Below are 19,871 nucleotides of genomic sequence, written 5' to 3'. Positions count from 1 at the left end.
ATTTACAAAAATTTAACTTTGAAAAATATAAACATTTATCACATATATAGATCAATTAAAACTTGAGTTTCAAAGATTATTAAAAATTTCATCAAATATTTTAAACGGCATGTTTAGTATAAATAAGCGACAGTGAGATTTATATGCCTTTAATTAGAATTTTAACAGTTTTGGGGTTGTATTTAAATTTGGCCCGCCGTTAAGTGGGCTTCTCGGCCATGTGGTTGAGGCTGCTTACTTCGAATCACTTGCCCCTAAATGCCGGTGGCTCGAAACTCCCTAAGTGTGTAAAATTCTTTCATGTTAGGAAGCCATCCAGCCGGTTTTCAGAGGCCCGCTTAGGTTCTCGTCCGTGATGAAATAATGCCCTAGGGTCTTATTCCGCCATCAAAAAGGGAAAAAGTCCCCAATATGACTAAACTGTGTCGGTGTGATGTAAACCCAAGCGTAAAAGCAACAACACGAAAACCAACAAATGTATCGCTGTTAAAAGCATTTGGTCAACATAAGTTCTGAAGTTTCACGAGATTCCGTATGATATATACAATGAAAATCCATTTGGCATGTGACTATATCACGACATGACCGCAGTGATATTCTGTGTATATTTTGCATTAGTTACAACTTGTGGCAATTGATACAGTCATTTTTGCCAGAGTATATTTTTGTAATGAAATGGGTAGATGTATTTAATAAGCTAATTATACATGAGCATGAGAAATAAAGACGCGAGGATGGAATTGATAAAATAGATATTATTCTATTATAAAGAATAAAGGCAATTATTAATTTGTTTAACGTAGTCCCTTATTAGGCAGTTGCCTCATATTAAAATATATACATTTTAAATCTTTAAATTGCATTGGGGAAATAATGTTTTCCCTAGATCGAACGGTCACTAAAAATAGTGAGACGTAGGTAAACGAAAGAAACCAGTCAGTACACAAACATGTATTCATGCTTAAAAAACCTTTAACAGACTGTTAATCATCCGAACCTTTGATACGATTGTAAACAACGGGAAACCCCATAATGAAAATGAGTTAAATGGGTTGCGCACATCTCTGTTTGTCACCCTCTATTGTGATATCTATGGCTGAAACAACGTTTACGCATTGACTTGAGACATGTATTTATTTTACGTCAATGCTAACGAGTATTACTGTAAGTACAAACACGTTTCCAGAAAAAAAAGCTGAAAACCTGAAACGGAAATAACTGCTTAATTTGAAGTAAAATGTTAAGTCAGCACCTTCCGTACAAGTAAATCCTACAAGTTTTGGACAAAGTTTGTTTTAATTTTCCATGTCTGTTATTCAACAATAAATATATCAGACCAAAGAACTATAAAATACATATTTTTATAGCTTTTTGATCAGACATCGCCAAATGTGAGCAAACCCCAAATGACTTTTTGTATGGACGCCACCGTCTTGGAATGGAGTCACGTCATTTACAATGCAAGTTAGGGGGGAAAAACATAAAATCTTGATTTTTAACTTCATTTACATTTTTTCAAAAATTTAAAAGCGGGCTAGAGATATTAACCTTCTGGTATTGGGACGATGCCATTTTTGACAATTTTACTTTACAGTATAAATAAATTATCGGAGGTCAAAAATTAGGTGGGACAGACTATAGTATAAACTTTTACCCCCCTGACATTTCTTCTTTTAAATCTCTCGCACAAGAAAGCTCACTGCACGAAATTACTCGGAGTGCGGACTTTGGCAGTAGAAATAGATAGTAGAATGATCAAATAAGAAAACAGTTTACACATTTTTCATTAGCTACATACCACTAGAATGTTTTGGTAGAATTTCATGTAAAATTATTAAAAGGGTAGACTAGCTCCAAGAAAATGATATATTTTTTTTAGTTTTTAGTTTTAAAATTGTGAATGTAGCTAGCCTATATCCTATGTCCAATATCGTAATAATATTACAACCAGCTCTCTTCGAAAATCTCTATAATAGACTTGCATTCGTCACTGTCACATAAAAAAACAAGAGAAAAATTACAAAAGTTGAAATTTTATGACAAATTCTTTATTATCAATCTAGTGGCTAGTCTATTAGAATGGATTCCTTTCATGGAGAATAACGCATGAGTTGTCCAGAGGGTCGCCCTTTGTAGGGAGTTCCTGTATTGACTACGCTGTCGCTAAAACAGCCTTTGTTGTTATTAAAATTTGTCAAAACGTCACCGACCAACATTGCACCGTGTACAGTACGGTACATAACGGGAATAGATAGAACAACAACACGAAACAAAAACAAAAACAACAACAAAATATCAACAACATAAAGTATGATAAACTAGATGAAAACACTACATAAAGAGGTAAATTTGTCAAAACCTCACAGACCAACATTGCACCGTGTACAATACGGTACATAACGGGAATAGACAGAACAACAACACGAAAAAAAAAGAAAAACAACAACAACAACAACTAAACATCAATAACATAAAGTATGATAAACTAGATGAAAACACTACATAAAGAGATAAATTATAGGTAACAGTGGTTAGTTTTAACATGTTTTCATGTTGATATATGAGTTATTGCTTCCAAATACTTCGATGTCCTTAATTTCTGTGACAAGTGTAGGTTTTCCCGGATTCATAAATATTCGGATAGATAAAGGATATATGGTTATGAATATATTGAATTAACCTCATAAGAATTAAGAAAGAATACTATGGGTTTCAGTCATGCATAAATGTTATCTTGTAGTTTTTTTAGCAAAGGGCTATTTCAGCTTTCCTCACGAATTTGTCAAAGTCGAGTCTTCAGAAAGTGGTATATAAAATCTAGCCTGTGTCAAATTTTTAAGTGGACGTTTTGGCCTAGGGTGTTTTGGCCAAGAAAATTTTTGAGGTAGGATGTTTTGGCCAAAAAAAATTTATTTCCATAATATGCAAAATATGATCTGGATATTAATATGTTATCATAATTATGTTACATGTACTGGTTAGGAACCAGTTTCCGGACAGGACCAGTTTTTGGGGCACTGTAATATCCGCTTTATTTCTTTGTTATTTATGTAATTGTTTCATCTAATCATTTAGATGTTTTTCTTCTTGTCTACAACAAACCACTGTTCAAGGCTGTATAATGTTAGGTTTTAGATTTATAACTCACCTGTGTTTTTCAAAAAACTTTCTGTCTTAGCGGGGGGATGAAGATGCATTGTGCATGCGCAGTAGTTCACACTTGCCGAGGTATCAAGTTGGGAAGAAATAATTAAACTACGTAATGATTGTCTGCTGATAACATGTGCTACTTCTAATTTCACAGTAATAGTTTGTTTAAAGAGTTAATCTCTGCATTATATGATTAACAACAAATATCGTATATATGAAAATAGATTTACTCAAGCCCCTCGCATACACTAAACTGAATCAACATCGCATGCGCAAAATCAATGTATTACGTACGAACATACAGCATCAGGGGAAAGGGTTTTCAAATACTGTTACATCTTTTCTCTTTTACGGAAAAGAAGATAATACTGAACTGAATAGCTTAATTAAATAAGTATTTATGATTAAAGTTAAAGTCATTACTTGTTTCTTTGCTAAACGATTTCTAAATTAATATTTACAAAGTCAGTAACAATCACACTTGCATAGTGTTAATATTAGAAATTTATCGTTTATCAGTTAAATGATGTCCTTATACTTCAATGGATTCGTACAATACGACCAGATCTTGTCTGCGTTACCGGTGTTGCAGGTGTTTCTGAATTCCACTGATGACCGATTGTTTGCGGTTTCAATTCCGTTTCAGTTCGAGAAAACTGTTGGGGGAACAACTCTTGGTCGTTTATTTTGGATCTATTCTACAGTCTCCTCCTTTGTTCATTGAAAAGTTCACGTCCGTCGGAGATGTTTTCTATTTCGGTTCACTACCGTGCCATTTTCTCTCAGAACGTTGTAAGACCGCGTTTGTGGTTTTTCGACAACGTTCCCTTTTCCCAAGTTTTATTCTTTCTTCGGCTGTATTCACCGTTTTCACAGCTCGCAAACAGTCTAATGGCTTCGCAGTCCTGTTATAATAGTAGGCTTGTCTGTCTTTGCTTTTTTGAAGTTTAGCCTAACATTTGACGGTATGCTAGGTGAAACTGATTTGATCTCTGCGGTAGTAATGTTCGTGTTTTTCTTTTCATCAGTGCCCGAGTGACTTAATTGTAGCCTGTTTTAAAGGGGTATTTCCTAAATTTAAAGTGCTGATCGGGTCTGTATGCAAATGTTTTGCTTTTTCATAATACGTTTCGCAGTCTTAACTGCATTTTCGCTTTTCCGTTTGATTGTGGATACCTTGCAGATGAAGTCACATGCGTAAAATCCATTTCCTTGAAAATGATTTAAACTTTTCTGATTTGTAAAAAACTTGCGTTATCTGAGATCACACGTTCAGGAATTCCATGCCTTGCAAAATGCTGTTTCAGCTTGGCGACTATTTCTTCGACGTTGTTTCATTTCAGTCGATCTATTTCAAAGGGAAAATTTCTGAAATAATCTACAGTTACCAAATAGTCATTGCCATCAAACGTAAACAGTCAGTTCCGACTTTTGCCAAGGTCTGTCAGGAATACTGTGACTGATTAACGGTTCTTTACTCTGTTTTCTTTCTAATGATTGACACGTGTCACATTTGCTTATGAAGTTTTTTAATTTGAGATGTTATATTTGGGGCCCAAAACACACAGCTACGAGCGTTTTTTTAAACAACCTTCAATTCCATTGCGAATGAAGTTGATCTAGAATTTCTCTACGCATACTTTTTGGTATGACGCATCTATCACCGCGAAATATAATTCGTTATTTACGATTTGTTCATCCGGACAGAATAATATGGCTTTTTCTTCTCTTGGCGCTTTATTCCATCCATTCTTAATACACTCAATCAGCTTTACCAATGTCTGGTCTTCGAGCGTAGCTTGCTTGATTCTAGTTTGTCTTTCAGACGAAAAATGCCAAATAATCTGACAACCCTGTAGCTTCTATCTTTTTCTAGTCTGTTAACGTACGTTTCCAGGTGCGTAGCACATCCTTAGCTATGTAGGCTCTTGAAAGCGTAATCAGAAATATACATGTGTTTGCCCTTTTTTATAGCAAATTTCATAGTCATAAGTCTGCATTTCAGTAGCATCCGTTGGAGGCGCTTTGGTGCCGAAAAAAACGGTTTCTTATTATAATTTCAAGTGGTTTGTGGTACTTTCTACAAAAACTCTCGACCATATGTGAAATGGTGAAATTTCTCAAATGCAAACACCACGCTAGCAGTTCTTTTTCGATCTGCGCATAGTTTTGCTCTGTTTGTGTGAGTGCACGACTTGATATGCAATGGTTTCCCTCCCGCAGTAATTTTTGAACCGAGTCCTTTCAGAAGAGTCGCACTGTATTACTGTTTCAAGTTTAGAATCATAGTAGCGTAATACTGGCGCGTTGCACATGACTGTTTGATTGTGTCAAACGCTTCGTCATGTTCGTGTGTTCCAACTGAACACAAAATCTTTACGCGTAAGTTTTCTTAACGGTTCACAATCTCGCTAGCTTATCGAGAAATTTTGCTAGGTAGTTGACAAGACCTAATAAACCCTTGGACAGCTTTTTTGTCGGTTGGGTTTGGCATTTTCGTAATAGCTTCAATTTTCGACGGATCTGCTGTACTCCTTTGTCCCTGAGTAAATTTTCCTACCCAAATTGCATTTCAGTTTTATGAAGTTGAAATTTGTCCCTGTTTAGCTTTAAAGCCTCGTTCTTGACACCTTCAAGTAGTTTCTGCATGTTGTTGTCATGATCGCGCAAAGCCTCTTCGTAGGTTTCACCTTGCCATAAATTATAAGTCATCAGCGATCGCCTTAATAACCCCAAAGACCTTTAAGTTTTGTTCAAGAAATTGCTGAAAGTATTCTGGCGCTGGAGATTATTCAAATGGCATTTTCAACCAACGGGTATCGTGCAAATGGCGTTTCAAATGTTGTGAGATAACTAGATTTCATCGAGCCACGTGCCAAAATGCATTTTTGACATCACAAATTGCTGAAAAATTTTGCGTTACTTAGCTCTGGTAGCAGACTTCCAACCCCAGGTAACAAATAGTGACTTCTCTTTAAGGCTTTATTCAATGGTTTAGGATCTATGCAGATGCGAATTTCCATTGGCTTTCTTGACAACTACTAAACTCGAAACCCAGTCTGTTGGTGTATTGACTTTCGCAATTATTCCCCTTTTTAGCTCATCTGATTTTTTGAAAAAAAATGATGAGTTATTGTCATCACTTGAGCGGTTGTCGGCGTCGGCGTCGGCGTCGGTGTCGGCGTCGGCGTCTGCGTCGGCGTTGCCTGGTTAAGTTTTATGTTTAGGTCAGCTTTTCTCCTAAACTATCCAAAGCTATTGCTTTGAAACTTGGGAATACTTGTTCACCATCATAAGTGACCCGTATAGCAAGAAAAATAACTCCATCTTGCTTTTTGCAAGATTTTTGGCCCCTTTTGTACTTAGAAAAATCGATTTCTTGGTTAAGTTTTATGTTTAGGTCAACTTTTCTCCTAACCTACAAAGCTATTGCTTTGAAACTTGGGGAAAACTTGTTCACCATCAAAAGTGACCCTGTACATCAAGAAACATAACTCCATCTTGCTTTTTGCAAGATTTATTGCCCCTTTTGGCTTAGAAAATCGTTTTCTTGGTTAAGTTTTATGTTTAGGTCAGCTTTTATCCAAACTATCAAAGCTATTGCTTTTTTAAAAATTGCAACACTTGTTCACCATCATAAATTGACCCTGTATAGCAAGAAACATAACTCCATCTTGCTTTTTGCAAGATTTATGGCCCCTTTTGGACTTAGAAAATATCAGATTTCTTGGTTAAGTTTTATGTTTAGGTCAACTTTTTCTCTTAACTATCAAGCTATTGCTTTGAAACTTGAACACTTGTTCACCATCATAAACTGACCCTGTACAGCAAGCAACATAACTCCATCTTGTTTTTGCAATAATTATTGCCCCTTTTGGACTTAGAAAATCATTTTCTTGGTTGAGTATTATGTTTAAGTCAACTTTTCTCATAAACTATCAAAGCTATTGCTTTAAAACTGCAACAGTTTTTCACCCTCTTTAAATGGACACTGTACATCAAGAAAAATAAATCTATCCCGCTTTTTTCAAGAATGATGGGCCCCTTTTTTGACTTAGAAATCATGGGTAGGACAATATTTCTATTACACAAAAAAAATCAGATGAGCGTCAGCACCCGCAAGGCGGTGCTCTTGTTTCAAGTTGATTTAGCTCTCGTTTCAATTTTTCTTTCATAGCTACCGGTACTCTGCGTACAGGCATTTTCACAGGTTTGACTGTATAAACTATTTCCAAATGTAAGTGGTTTTCAAACTGACCTTCACCCTTTAAATACTGACGCAAATTTTGTTTCAATTTCATCCATGGTTAATTGAGGTGAGTTTTTCTCAAAGTCTTCGGGACAAATGTTGTGATATTGTATCTTAATTAAAAATTTATTTTTGAATTGCTTGTGAACCTAACAACGGTGTGCTGTCATTCTCAATTACGACAAACTTCCCCCTTGTAGCGTTTCCTAGTTTTGGGTTTTTCAGCAGTAATACGCACGTTCCGCAGGATTTCATTTTGATTTATTGTACATAAAAGTTGTCTGCGTGTGTTCTAATAGTTATCCCGGTACATACGATCTAGAAATAATATTTGCTGTTGCGCCACTGTCTAATTGAAACTTGACAGTTTTCTGTTGATTAACGAGCAGCATTTTTTGCAAATATTTTAGCTTGAACTTTTCCGTGGAATTGACTGTCAAAAATTCATCATCACTTTCAGACTCCGACTGTATGTCAAACTGTTTACATGCGACCTTTGAAATTTTTTTATTGAACGACACCCGAAGGGGTAGTGATTAAATTTCCACATTTTTGACATCTGATCCATAAGCGGGACAATTTCCTGCAGCACAAATTTCCACAATATTTACACTTCGATTTCCTCGTGAAGATTTCTTACGATCTGCAGTAGGTTTCGTTTAGGTTTTCGACCTGAATTTTCTTCCTGAAAAGATGCACCTTTGTTCAAAGACTGTATTTTCGTAGACGACACTTCCCAAGCTCGGCACATGTCTATACATTTTTCCAAGTTAGTTTATTTCTTGTAAGAGGCGTTTACGCAATCCATTGTCTGTATACCCAATATAATCTGTTCCTTGATCAATTCATTTTCTAACGCTCCGTAAATTTCATGTTTTAGACAATTCCCCACTTTCGTCAAATAGCTGTCAAAAGTTTCTGACTCACTTTAAGAGATGTGTGAAAAACATATCGCTCATATGTCACATTTGTTTTTCCGACACAGAAGGTTTCAAACTTATTCAAAACAAAATCGATATCATCCTTTTTTGAGTTTGTCTGCAAAATCAAAAACCCCTCAAAGACATCCAAACGGTTGGTCCTATGCAGTAAGAAATGTAGCTGTTCTTAAGTCCTTCGATTTTTGTATAAGTCCGGTGCTTTCTCAAAGTTAGTCAAGAGCGTTTGAACTTTTTCCCGTTAGTAGCTACATTACCGTCCATATCCAGTTTCTGTGGAAAAAGGGGATCAGCGAAGGCACAGCCATAGAGCTATGAGACGGTGCGTCTTTCAGCCCCCGGTGCTTCCTCATTAGCGCTCATGGTTAATTACTTAAATTTACTGCTGAGATAAGTAATAGTAGTCCTCTGAATGGATGATTAACTTGATTGTCTCATAAAACATGTTTTTTGTCCATTTACATCTGACACCATGTTTAAAGAGTTAATCTCTGATTATATGATTAAAAACAAATTCATTATATGAAAATAGATTTACTCAAGGCGCTGCATACACTAAACTGACTCAACATCGCATGCGCAATATCAATGTATTACGTATGACATACAAAGCATCATGGGAAGGTTATCAAATACTGTTACATAGTTACATAAAATGCAGGGCTGTCGATTTTTGCGCTAATTTTATTCTATATCTATTGGAATCATCAAGAATTCGTGTCAGAAGAAATTCAAGTTTTTTATAGTCAACCTCAGTTTGCTTTCATAGCTGCTATTGAGCTTCGGGTTGTGTTTCATGTGCATTTTTGAAGAGATGAATGATAAAGAAATGTGTGAAAATAGTTTAATTACTTATTTAAATATCAAATTAACAGCAAAACACCGTCAAAATATTTATCTGGTTACTGGTTACCTCACGGAGAAAATAACTTCTTTTAGTGACCCCATTTGAGGCCCCATGCATGATGGAACCCATATTTTACGTCACAACGCGATGCTGATTACAACATCGGCTGCGGAAGGAGCTGAAGTTTGTGTAGTGTGGACATCATTTCTGTCAAATATCTTTTGAGGGAATAATGGAGCCCAAATATGAAAATGTGTCTGGAAAATGGTTCCCAACCAGTATAGTATAATTGATCATTTTTTAAGAAAAACAATTCGGAATAAAATTTATTTTATTAACTCTTGGTTTGTTGTAAATGACAAATATTTTCACATACACACACACACACACACACATAATATACAATGTATGTGTCACATAATCTTCATTATTATGAGGGAGTGTAGTATTTAGAAAAAGATATATATTTATACATATAAAAAGATTATAAAAATAAAAAAATAAAATACCACATATACTATAACATTATTTAAAATAATCTCCAAACCATATTTTGCATGATATGTAACCACAATTTATTTTTGGCCAAAACGTCCTATCCCTCAAAAATGCCTGGCCAAAACACCCTAGGCCGAAAGATCCTAGGCCAAAACGTCCACTGGCCAAAACGTCCTACAACGCCTAGCTTATCCGCTAGGGTTTTCCTAGCCATTTGGTAATCAATTTATTTAGAATAGTGTAATAAATTAATCTAATTGATCATATTTTTTTTGCCAAAAATAGCAATATATATTTACCTGTACACAAATACTAGGCTTTATTCAGACCAAAAATTCATTATGTTTTTAATTTCTAATTAAAGCACCAAATTTTTAGACCTAGATTACTACACTTTACGTAAAAGTAAAGTAGCTCCACTTATAAATATAACGAAAAAAGTTCAATACACCAAAGTTATTGTTCTATACAGTCACTGATTTCTGCAAATTCCGGACCCTAAGGTCACTTTTTCAATAGATCCAAAAGGACATATGAAACTTCTAAATTTGATTAAACCACACTTCTTGAAGTTAATAGTCCATATTAATCCAACTTAATATCCTCTTTTTTTTAAAATTATAGTTCAGCTACTACTGAAAATTTTTCAAAAAGTCATTGTGACACGTTCAACAACAAAGAACTATAGTGACGCTAAAATTCGCGGTTCTTAATTTAAAGGAAAGGAATACCCAATCAAAACTACCGGAGAACCGATATAAGCACCAATGAAAACGAAAGATATAAAGAGATGGTTACTGGCTACTAATGGGAAATGCACAACAGGCCGGGCTAAAGTAGGGTGTGCTTGAATGAAATATTTTAATCGAATTAAAATAAACCGTTTCTCAACAACAGGTAAAAGCAGAGGAGTTTTATAATTTATCATTACTTTTTCTATACCCAGGGCCCTCACTCTACTTTGGGGGAAGGGGTCTGCAGCCCTCAGGAGAGGGAATTTTCGCGTCGTTTTAGCCAAAATGGGGAATTTTCATTGCCTTCAAAGAAGAACATACTATGTAAAAACTATAACATGTATAACTTTTTTGATTAGAAATACCATAAAGATTGTATTGAATAATTTAACCTACAAATTCTGGTGCAAAATTTTCTGAATATTTTAATAAATGTTATTATAAATTCAGTATATTACTGAACGTACCATTGATACTGGTGTATAATACACATTTTTTTTACATCTGGGCCCACCCCTGAATTGTGGGTGCTTATTATACACAGGTGTAGACAATTTTCCAACTTTAAAATAACTTTCAGTTTGTTTACGATTTTTGCAATTTCGGTAAAGGAAAACTACTCTTCGTGCTTACTGTTTATACTAAAATCTGAGGGGCGTATTTTCTTTTAAACAAAATTAATATCATATAAATTTAATAATATTTTGATGAAATAAATATAAAAAAAATCATAGATATCCTGATACTAATTAAAGATTGACTATTATCATCAACTAAGATCAAACTGTGAACATCAAAACTGACAAGAGGTGTCACGCTAATTGCCGATAATTACTGGCCATTAATCGGTATTTGAATTGTAATAAGCTGCAGACTTTGTTCTAAAATATTTTTTTCTTCCTTTTTATTCTGTTTTGCAGTTTGCTTTTATTGCAGACGTATCTAATATTGTTGTTTGTCACAATCCGGTTGGTTGTCCTCTGTAATCGTTTGCATACATGCCTCGGGAAAATTGGCGCCTGTCATAACTGCGTATCGATTGACAATTACCGTATTTGGGATGATAATTGGACAGATGATTGATGGGCAGTTTGTTTAGAAATACTTAATTAAATGTAATTAAATGGTCAAAGGGGTGGTGCTAAAAGGGCAAAGAGGCGCTGAAGAAAGGCAAAAGGGTGGCAATTTCAGGCAGAAGGGCGGCGCTAAAATTTCCACTGTAGAAAAATCTCTAAAGGCATACAGACACTAAATAGAAAAATGGTGCAAAAAAAAAATGGTAGTCGCATAATGGCGGATACAAATAGTCCTCAGATTTTTTGCTCTGTAGAGCTATTTTCCTTGTTTTCTTTGCAATTTTTTTTTGCTAAAATCACATGACAGATCTATGCTTGACATGCAGGTAGCATTTTCATAATGAAATAAATAACAACATGACAAAATTTTTCATGGAAACTTAGATCCTACACCACCAGTATAATTTAGGGTCTCATTTTTTAGCTGATTTTGCAGTTTGTGTGTTTGACTGAAATTATTTTTCTTGCATCAAACATGACCCCCACTTTTCTTTTGATTTTTATTTAGCACTGACAAATTGACAATATTCTTCAAGAAAATGTAGGTTACATACATTTAAAATGGGTCCTGATGTGTGCTGCAACCATTGGAAATAGGCCAATTTTATATAGAATAAAGAACAACAACTATTTAGTGTGTTATAACCTATAAAAGAAAGGCAAAATGGCAGCGATTTCGGGCAGAAGGGCAGCGCTAAAAAAGGGCAGGGCGCTGCACCCTGCTATTCCGCTCTAGAAAAAACCCTCAAGGGGGGATTTTTTTTCTCTGGAGGGGGAAAAAAGGAATATATTTTGGAGGGGGAAGCAGCCGATATTCGGCGGTAAAAACGGCCCTGATACCAAATATTCTGACGCAAAAGTATATCTTTACATTAACTTTAAAACTTCTATTTTTCAAATATTTCTCGGCACAACAACAACACAACTGAAATGCTTTTATACAACTTTATAAGCAACATTTTTAACACAGATCTATGTAGTCATATTGATAATATGAAGGTTAGCAACTTATTATCTAAATAAAAGTACGTACAATGTTATTTTTACAGAAAAATACATAATTCATAAATTAATTGATTACGGGACGGCTAGAAAAATCTTAGCGGATAAGATAGGCATCTGGTTACGGCTGGAATGCAGGCTAGGTGTCGAAGTTAGACACTTCCTAAAATAATTATTCAGTCTATAAATGTACAATTTGTGTGACAATAAACTATGAAATAACATTTGTCCTCAAATGTGAAAAATGAATTGATATATTTACAGTTTGCATAAATAAAGGGTTGTTCCTAATCCCCATACTGTACATCCATATTTGGAATAAATCGGTTTTGTATGGAGAATGGCGGAAAAGTACAGAAGCTGCAGTCTATTATTATGCCCCGCTTCAAAGAAGGAGGGGTATATTGTTTTGCAGATGTCAGTCGGTCGATCAGTCTGTCTGTCAGTAGACCAGTCGGTTTCCAGATGATAACTCAAGAAAGCTTGGGCCTAGGATCATAAAAGTCGATAGGGAGGTTGGTCATGACCAGCAGATGACATCTATTGATTTTGAGATCAGTAGGTCAAAGGTCAATGTCACTTTGACCCAGAACAGTTAAACGGTTTCCAGACGACAACTTGAGAACGCTTGAGCCTATGATCACGAAACTTGATAGGGAGGTTAGTCATGACCAGCAGATGACCCCTATTGATTTTGAGATCAGTAGGTCAAAAGTCAAGGTCACATTGACCCAGAACAGTTAAAGGGTTTCCGGATGATAACCTGAGACGTTTGGGCCTAGGATCAAGAAACTTGATAGGGAGGTTGAGCATGACCAGCAGATGGACCCTATAGATTTTGAGATCAGTAGGTCAAAGGTCAAGGTCTCAGTGACCCGTAACAGTTAAACTGTTTCCGGAAGATAACTTGAGAACACTTGTGCCTAGGATCATGAAACTTGATAGGGAAGTTAATCATGACCAGTACATGACCACTATTGATGTTTGGGGTCACTTTATCAAAGGTCAAGGTAACAAGGTCCTAATTGGTTAAATCCATTTATGATTATTATCTTGAGAACTATTTGACCTTGAGCCTTCATATTATATTGGATGCATAGTCATCTAATAATTTCCAGGTCATGAGGTCAGACGTCAAGGTCAGTTCGGGTCAAATCTATTTTAAAGCAATATTTTAAGATCTGTTTGACCTACATACTTCAAATTTCATAGGTTAGAAATATAGTTTGCGCTTGTTATTGTATATTTTATACAATATTGTTAATTATTATTTTTAGCTCACCTGAGCATAATTTGCTTAAGGGTGAGCTATTGTAATCAGTGATTGTCCATCGTACATCTTCCATCATGCATCAACATTTTCGTTTAAACAACATCTCCTCGTAAATCAAATATGGCCCCGCCCTGGGGGTCACATGGTTTATATAGACTGATATAAGGGAAAACTTCGAAAAATCTTCTTGTTCAAAACCACAGGGCCAAGGCTTTGACATTTGCTATGTAGCAGACTCAGTTTGATTGAGTCTGTTTATATGAGGTAATAAGATTTGCAACACCTCTCAAGCCCCCTTGCACTGGCTTAAGCAGAACTCTATTACACATTTATGGAATGTACTCCTAGATCCCAAAGGACCAGAAAATATAACAACACTGAAAATCTTCTTGTCAAAAACCACAGGGCCTAGGGCTTTGATATTTGGTATGTTCTAGTGGTACTCTACCAAGATTGTTCAAATTATCCCCCTAGGGTCAAATGTGACCCGGCCCTGGGGTTCACATGGTTTATATAGACTTCTATAGGGAAAACTTTAAAAATCTTCTTGTATAAAACCACATGACCTAGGGCAATGATATATGGTATGTAGCATCGTATAGTAGTCCTTTACCAAGATTGTTCAAATTATCACCCTAGGGTCAAATATGGCATTGCCCTGGGGGTCACATGATTTATATAGACTTCTATAGGGAAAGCTTTGAAAATCTTCTGGTACAAAACCACATGGCCTAGGGCTTTGATATTTGGTATTTAGTATTGTATAATAGTCCTTTACTGAGATTGTTCAAATATCTACCTTGGGTTAAAAATGGCCCTGCCCCAGGGGCACTTTGTTTTTAATAGACTTGTATAGGGAAAAACCTTTAAAAAAATCTTGTTTTTGAAAGTGCAGCATAGAAATTTGGACTACATTTATAACTTTTGATACAGATTTCAATACTCAACTTTAATATTATTAACCCTGACCTACTGACCTACTTTCTTGTTTTTGAAGCTACAGCAAAGAGATTTGGACCACCTGTATAATGTTTGATACAGATTTTAATAATCATCTTGAATAATCTTAATCTTAACCTACTGACCTACTTTCTTGTTTTTGAACTGACAGAAAAAAAATTTGGATCACATGTATAATGTTTGATAAAGGTTTTAATACTCCTCTTAAATAGTCTTTATCATGACCTACGGACCTACTTTCTTGTTTTTGAAGTTACAAGATAGAAATTTGGACCACCTGTATATTTCAATACTCATCTTGAATAGTCTTACTCTTGACTTACTGACCTGACCTACTTTCTTGTTTTTGAAGGTAAAGCATAGAAACTTGGACAACATGTATAACTTTTAATACAGATTTCAATACTCATCTTGAATAATCTTAACCCTGACCTACTGACCTACTTTCTTGTTTTTGAAGCTACAGCAGACAGGACCACCTGTATAATTTTGTAACAGATTTCAGTAGTTATCTTGAATAATCTTTACCATGGCCTATTCACCTAGTGTTTAGCTCACCTGTCACAAAGTGACAAGGTGAGCTTTTGTGATGGCGCAGCGTCCGTCGTCCGTCCGTGCGTGCGTAAACTTTTGCTTGTGACCACTCTAGAGGTCACATTTTTCATGGGATCTTTATGAAAGTTGGTCAGAATGTTCAGCTTGATGATATCTAGGTCAAGTTCGAAACTGGGTCACGTGCAATCAAAAACTAGGTCAGTAGGTCTAAAAATAGGAAAACCTTGTGACCTCTCTAGAGGCCATATATTTCACAAGATCTTCATGAAAATTGGTCAGAATGTTCACCTTGATGATATCTAGGTCAAGTTCGAAACTGGGTCACGTGCCGTCAAAAACTAGGTCAGTAGGTCAAATAATAGAAAAACCTTGTGACCTCTCTAAAGGCCATATTTTTCATGGGATGTGTATGAAAGTTAGTCTGAATGTTCATCTTGATGATATCTAGGTCAAGTTCGAAACTGGGTCACGTGCGGTCAAAAACTAGGTCAGTAGGTCTAAAAATAGAAAAACCTTGTGACCTCTCTAGAGGCCATACTTATGAATAGATCTTCATAAAAATTGGTCAGAGTGTTCACCTTGATTATATCTTGTCAAGTTCGAAAGTGGGTCACATGTTTTCAAAAAGTAGGTCAGTAGGTCAAAAAATGAAAAAACCTTGTGACCTCTCTAGAGGCCATATTTTTCATGGGATCTGTATGAAAACTGGTCTGAATATTCATCTTGATGATATCTAGGTCAGGTTTGAAACTGGGTCAACTGTGGTCAAAAACTAGGTCAGTAGGTCTAAAAATAGAAAAACCTTGTGACCTCTCTAGAGACCATACTTTTCAATGGATCTTCATGAAAATTAGTGAGAATGTTCACCTTGATGACATCTAGGTCAAGTTCCAAACTGGGTCACATGCCATCAAAAACTAGGTCAGTAGGTCAAATAATAAAAAAACCTTGTGACCTCTCTAGAGGCCATATTTTTCATGGGATCTGTATGGAAGTTGGTCTGAATATTCATCTTGATGATATCTAGTTCAAGTTCGAAACTGGGTCAACTGTGGTCAAAAACTAGGTCAGTAGGTCTAAATATAGAAAAACCTTTTGACCACTCCAGAGGCCATATTTTTCAATGGATCTTCATGAAATTTGTCTGAATGTTCACCTTGATGATATCTAGATAAAATTTGAAACTGGGTCACATGTTGCCAAAATTAGGTCAGTAGGTATAAAAATAGAAAAACCTTGTGACCTCTCTAGAGGCCATACTCTTCATGAGATCTTCATGAAAATTGGTGAGAATGTTCACCTTGATAATATGTAGGTCAAGATCAGAACTGGGTCATATGCCTTCAAAAACTAGGTCATTAGGTCAGATAATAGAAAAACCTTGTGACCTCTCTAGAAGCCATATTTTTCAATGGATCTTCATGAAAATTGGGTCATGTGGAGACAGGTGAGTGATTCAGGACCATCATGGTCCTCTTGTTTTAGCTCACCTGAGCACGAAGTGCTCAAAGGTGAGCTTTTTGTGATCGCCCTATGTCTGTCGTCCGTCGTCAGACGTCCGTCGTCAACAATTTGACTGTTAACACTCTAGAGGTCACAATTTTGGCCCAATCTTAATGAAACTTGGTCAGAATGCTACCCTTAAGGACGAATTCAATATTGAGTCATTTGGGGTCAAAAACTAGGTCACCAGGTCAAATCAAAGGAAAAGCTTGTTAACACTCTAGAAGTCACAATTTTGGCCCAATCTTAATGAAATTTGGTCAGAATGTTACTCTCAATAAAATCTTGGACGAGTTCGATATTGGGTCATCTGGGTTCAAAAACTAGGTCACCAGGTCAAATCAAAGGAAAAGCTTGCTAACACTCTAGAGGTAACAATTTTGGCCCAATCTTAATGAAACTTAGTCAGAATGTTACTCAATAAAATTTTGGATGAGTTCGATATTAGGTCATCTGGGGTCAAAAACTAGGTCACCAGGTCAAGTCAAAGGAAAAGCTTGTTAACACTCTAGAGGTCACAATTTTGACCAATCTTAATGAAACTTGGTCAGAATGTTGCCATTAATAAAATCTTGGACGAGATCGATATTGGGTCATCTGGGGTCAAAAACTAGGTCACCAGGTCAAATCAAAGGAAAAGTTTGTTAACACTCTAGAAGTCACAATTTTGGCCCAATCTTAATGAAACTTAGTCAGAATGCTACCCTCAATAAAATCTTGGACGAGGTCGATATTGAGTCATCTGGGGTCAAAAACTAGGTCACCAGGTCAAATCAAAGGGAAAGCTTGTTAACACTGTAGAGGCCAGATTTATGACTGTATCTTCATGAATCTTGGTCAGAATGTTAATCTTGATGGTCTCAAGGTCCAGTTTGAATATGGGTCATGTAGGATCCAAACAGGGCCTTCATCGCCCTCTTGTTTTATTTTGGAGCTTTAGCAAAGAAATTTGTTCAAGCAAGCAACTAAACGCAGGTCATCATGGCCTTTTTGTTTCATGTAAGCTGGTATCTCAGTATCCACTAATAGGAATGGATTAAAACGTCACACACTTGTTCACTGTGATGAACTGAAATGCATTGTACAGGTTCCATAACCCTGTTAATTATGCATTTTTGCAAAGTTTGCCCCTTTTTCCACTTGAGTGTTCTTTCCATTAACTTTCTTTAGTGACACGGCTGGTGAATAGTTGAGTATTGCTGTCGTCTGACAGATCTTGTTTAAAGTAAGAATCTGTTTTGTTGAAGGCGCAGATTGATATATCTGATTTAAGGTTAAAATATTAGTCTAAGATTGTAACGAGGCTCTGCCAAGTTGTTGCAAAAACAGTTACCATAGACCAGTATATTTATATCAATACGTATAACCAGTAATAGATTCTTTTCTTTGCATACTATATTCTTCAAATAATAGAAGAAGTAAAATAACCTGAAGTCTTATTTCTTATGCACTATTTTATTATAGTAGTGTATGAATTTACTTAAAAAAAGTCATCTTATACACCAATGTGTAAGAAATTTTTGTCATAAATATATGTTAAGTTTTAAAATAGAGAGCTTGTCTTTGAGTTACTCATGATGAGTTTTAAATGTTCTAAAGACAGTAAAGTCAGTTAGAAAGAACTCTTTTATATATATTTTGTTACGATTCTCAACATTTTTTAAATAAAACTTTATACTTCTTCTCTCAGTAAAGTAACTGGCTCACAGAACTTTTAGTGAGCATGGAAATGATGTCAAAACAATTTTAGATTGGCATTTGGTATAAACCTGTTGGGGTATATATTATAATTTTTTTTTGGATATATCCTTATGTAAGATAAATGATTATTAAATCTGTATTTCAAAAGATTAAAGAATGTTATAACATTAAAATCAATAATCTGCATAGATGCAAAAGTATTGAAAAATTATTTACATTATATTTACAGCTTGGTCCACCAGTTCCAGGTTTTTCAAAATTTTCAGCTTTGTTTTGTTAGATCCAGATATTCAGAATACATCAATTTGCAAGTTTCCAGGGATGGTCAGTTTTTTGCATATATCTTGAGTCATTTTAGTTCTATGGGCAAAAAGAAAGTTTTCATAGGAAAACCCAACTGTTAATTTAAGCATATGAACATTTAGAGATTTTAAAGTTTCCTTATTTAATATTTTTATAATTTTTTTGATACAATGTCATGTATGTTGTTTGCTGGCTTTCTAGGCTGTTATGAAATATTTTTAGAAACCAAACCACAGAATGGAGTGAAAATCAAATTGGAATGAAATTTTTATTTACAGTAAAATATACCACGTCAAAACTGATATTTTTGGATTAATTCAAAACTAATAAAATTTGATATATTTAGGGCTGGGGGGCGGGGAGGGAATTAAACAGTTTGTATTAACATCCTTTGAGTTCTTTAGAATGAAGAGTAATGTCAATATTTTCATTAAGAACTGTGAAATCATTAATATTGGTGGGGGTTGCACCAGTCCTCAAAATTTAGCCCCATCAAACACAAAATCGCTATTTCTTCTGTCTTCAGACATTGAAATCTTTGGACTTTTATCCCGACAATATGGCTGATTGGACCAAAACTATGAAATTCCATGCCTATGAAGTTAATAAATTTACAATAGAATGATTTAGATTGATTAACGCCTCATCTCTCCCCCCCCCCCCCCCCCCCAATTACCACTGTTACATCAGCAAAGGATCAATCTGTTGGACAGATTTTCACTAGCCTTGCTGCATTATTTTGCAGTATATGTGACCTAGCAGTTTTGATAAAAAGGTATTTTTGACTGAATCATGCACATTTTTTTTGATGTATATATTCAAATAAGTTGTTTAATGTGCGCATTTCTCTAATCTTATTCAGCTGTCGCTGAAAGATATTAGATAACAAGCCGGAAGCCAAGTATGTAAAACAGTCTCCACAAGATTAAAATTGATGAGGTATAAAATTTATGTTATTGAGTTTTCATGACCAAGGTGGAGGTTTGTTTGAATTTTTTTGAACTCTGATTTGGAGATAGTATAAGAAATTAAATGAACTCATAAAAGGTGTAATGTACAGTGCAGGTTTTATTTGACACAAT

General features: G+C 35.3%; 1 protein-coding gene across 4 annotated transcripts in view; it reads left to right on the top strand.

Annotated features, from left to right (window-relative positions):
* Positions 1-2,412: 2,412 nt before the first annotated feature.
* LOC123526463 (uncharacterized) overlaps positions 2,413-19,871 on the top strand; it is a 56,049-nt gene continuing 38,590 nt past the window's right edge. For 2 of the 4 annotated variants that reach the window (XM_045305622.2, XM_045305621.2), the window contains exon 1: positions 2,413-2,517. The gene's annotated coding sequence lies outside the window, so the exon portion shown is untranslated. Of the gene's footprint in view, positions 2,522-19,649; positions 19,729-19,871 lie in introns of those variants that run through there. The other 2 variants (XM_045305624.2, XM_053522990.1) reach the window with 2 other exon arrangements.

Source organism: Mercenaria mercenaria, chromosome 14, assembly GCF_021730395.1.
Source record: "Mercenaria mercenaria strain notata chromosome 14, MADL_Memer_1, whole genome shotgun sequence".
In the NCBI taxonomy this organism is placed as follows: domain Eukaryota; kingdom Metazoa; phylum Mollusca; class Bivalvia; order Venerida; family Veneridae; genus Mercenaria; species Mercenaria mercenaria.
Note: the sequence above shows the minus strand (reverse complement) of the source record. Positions and strands in the feature narration are given on the sequence as shown.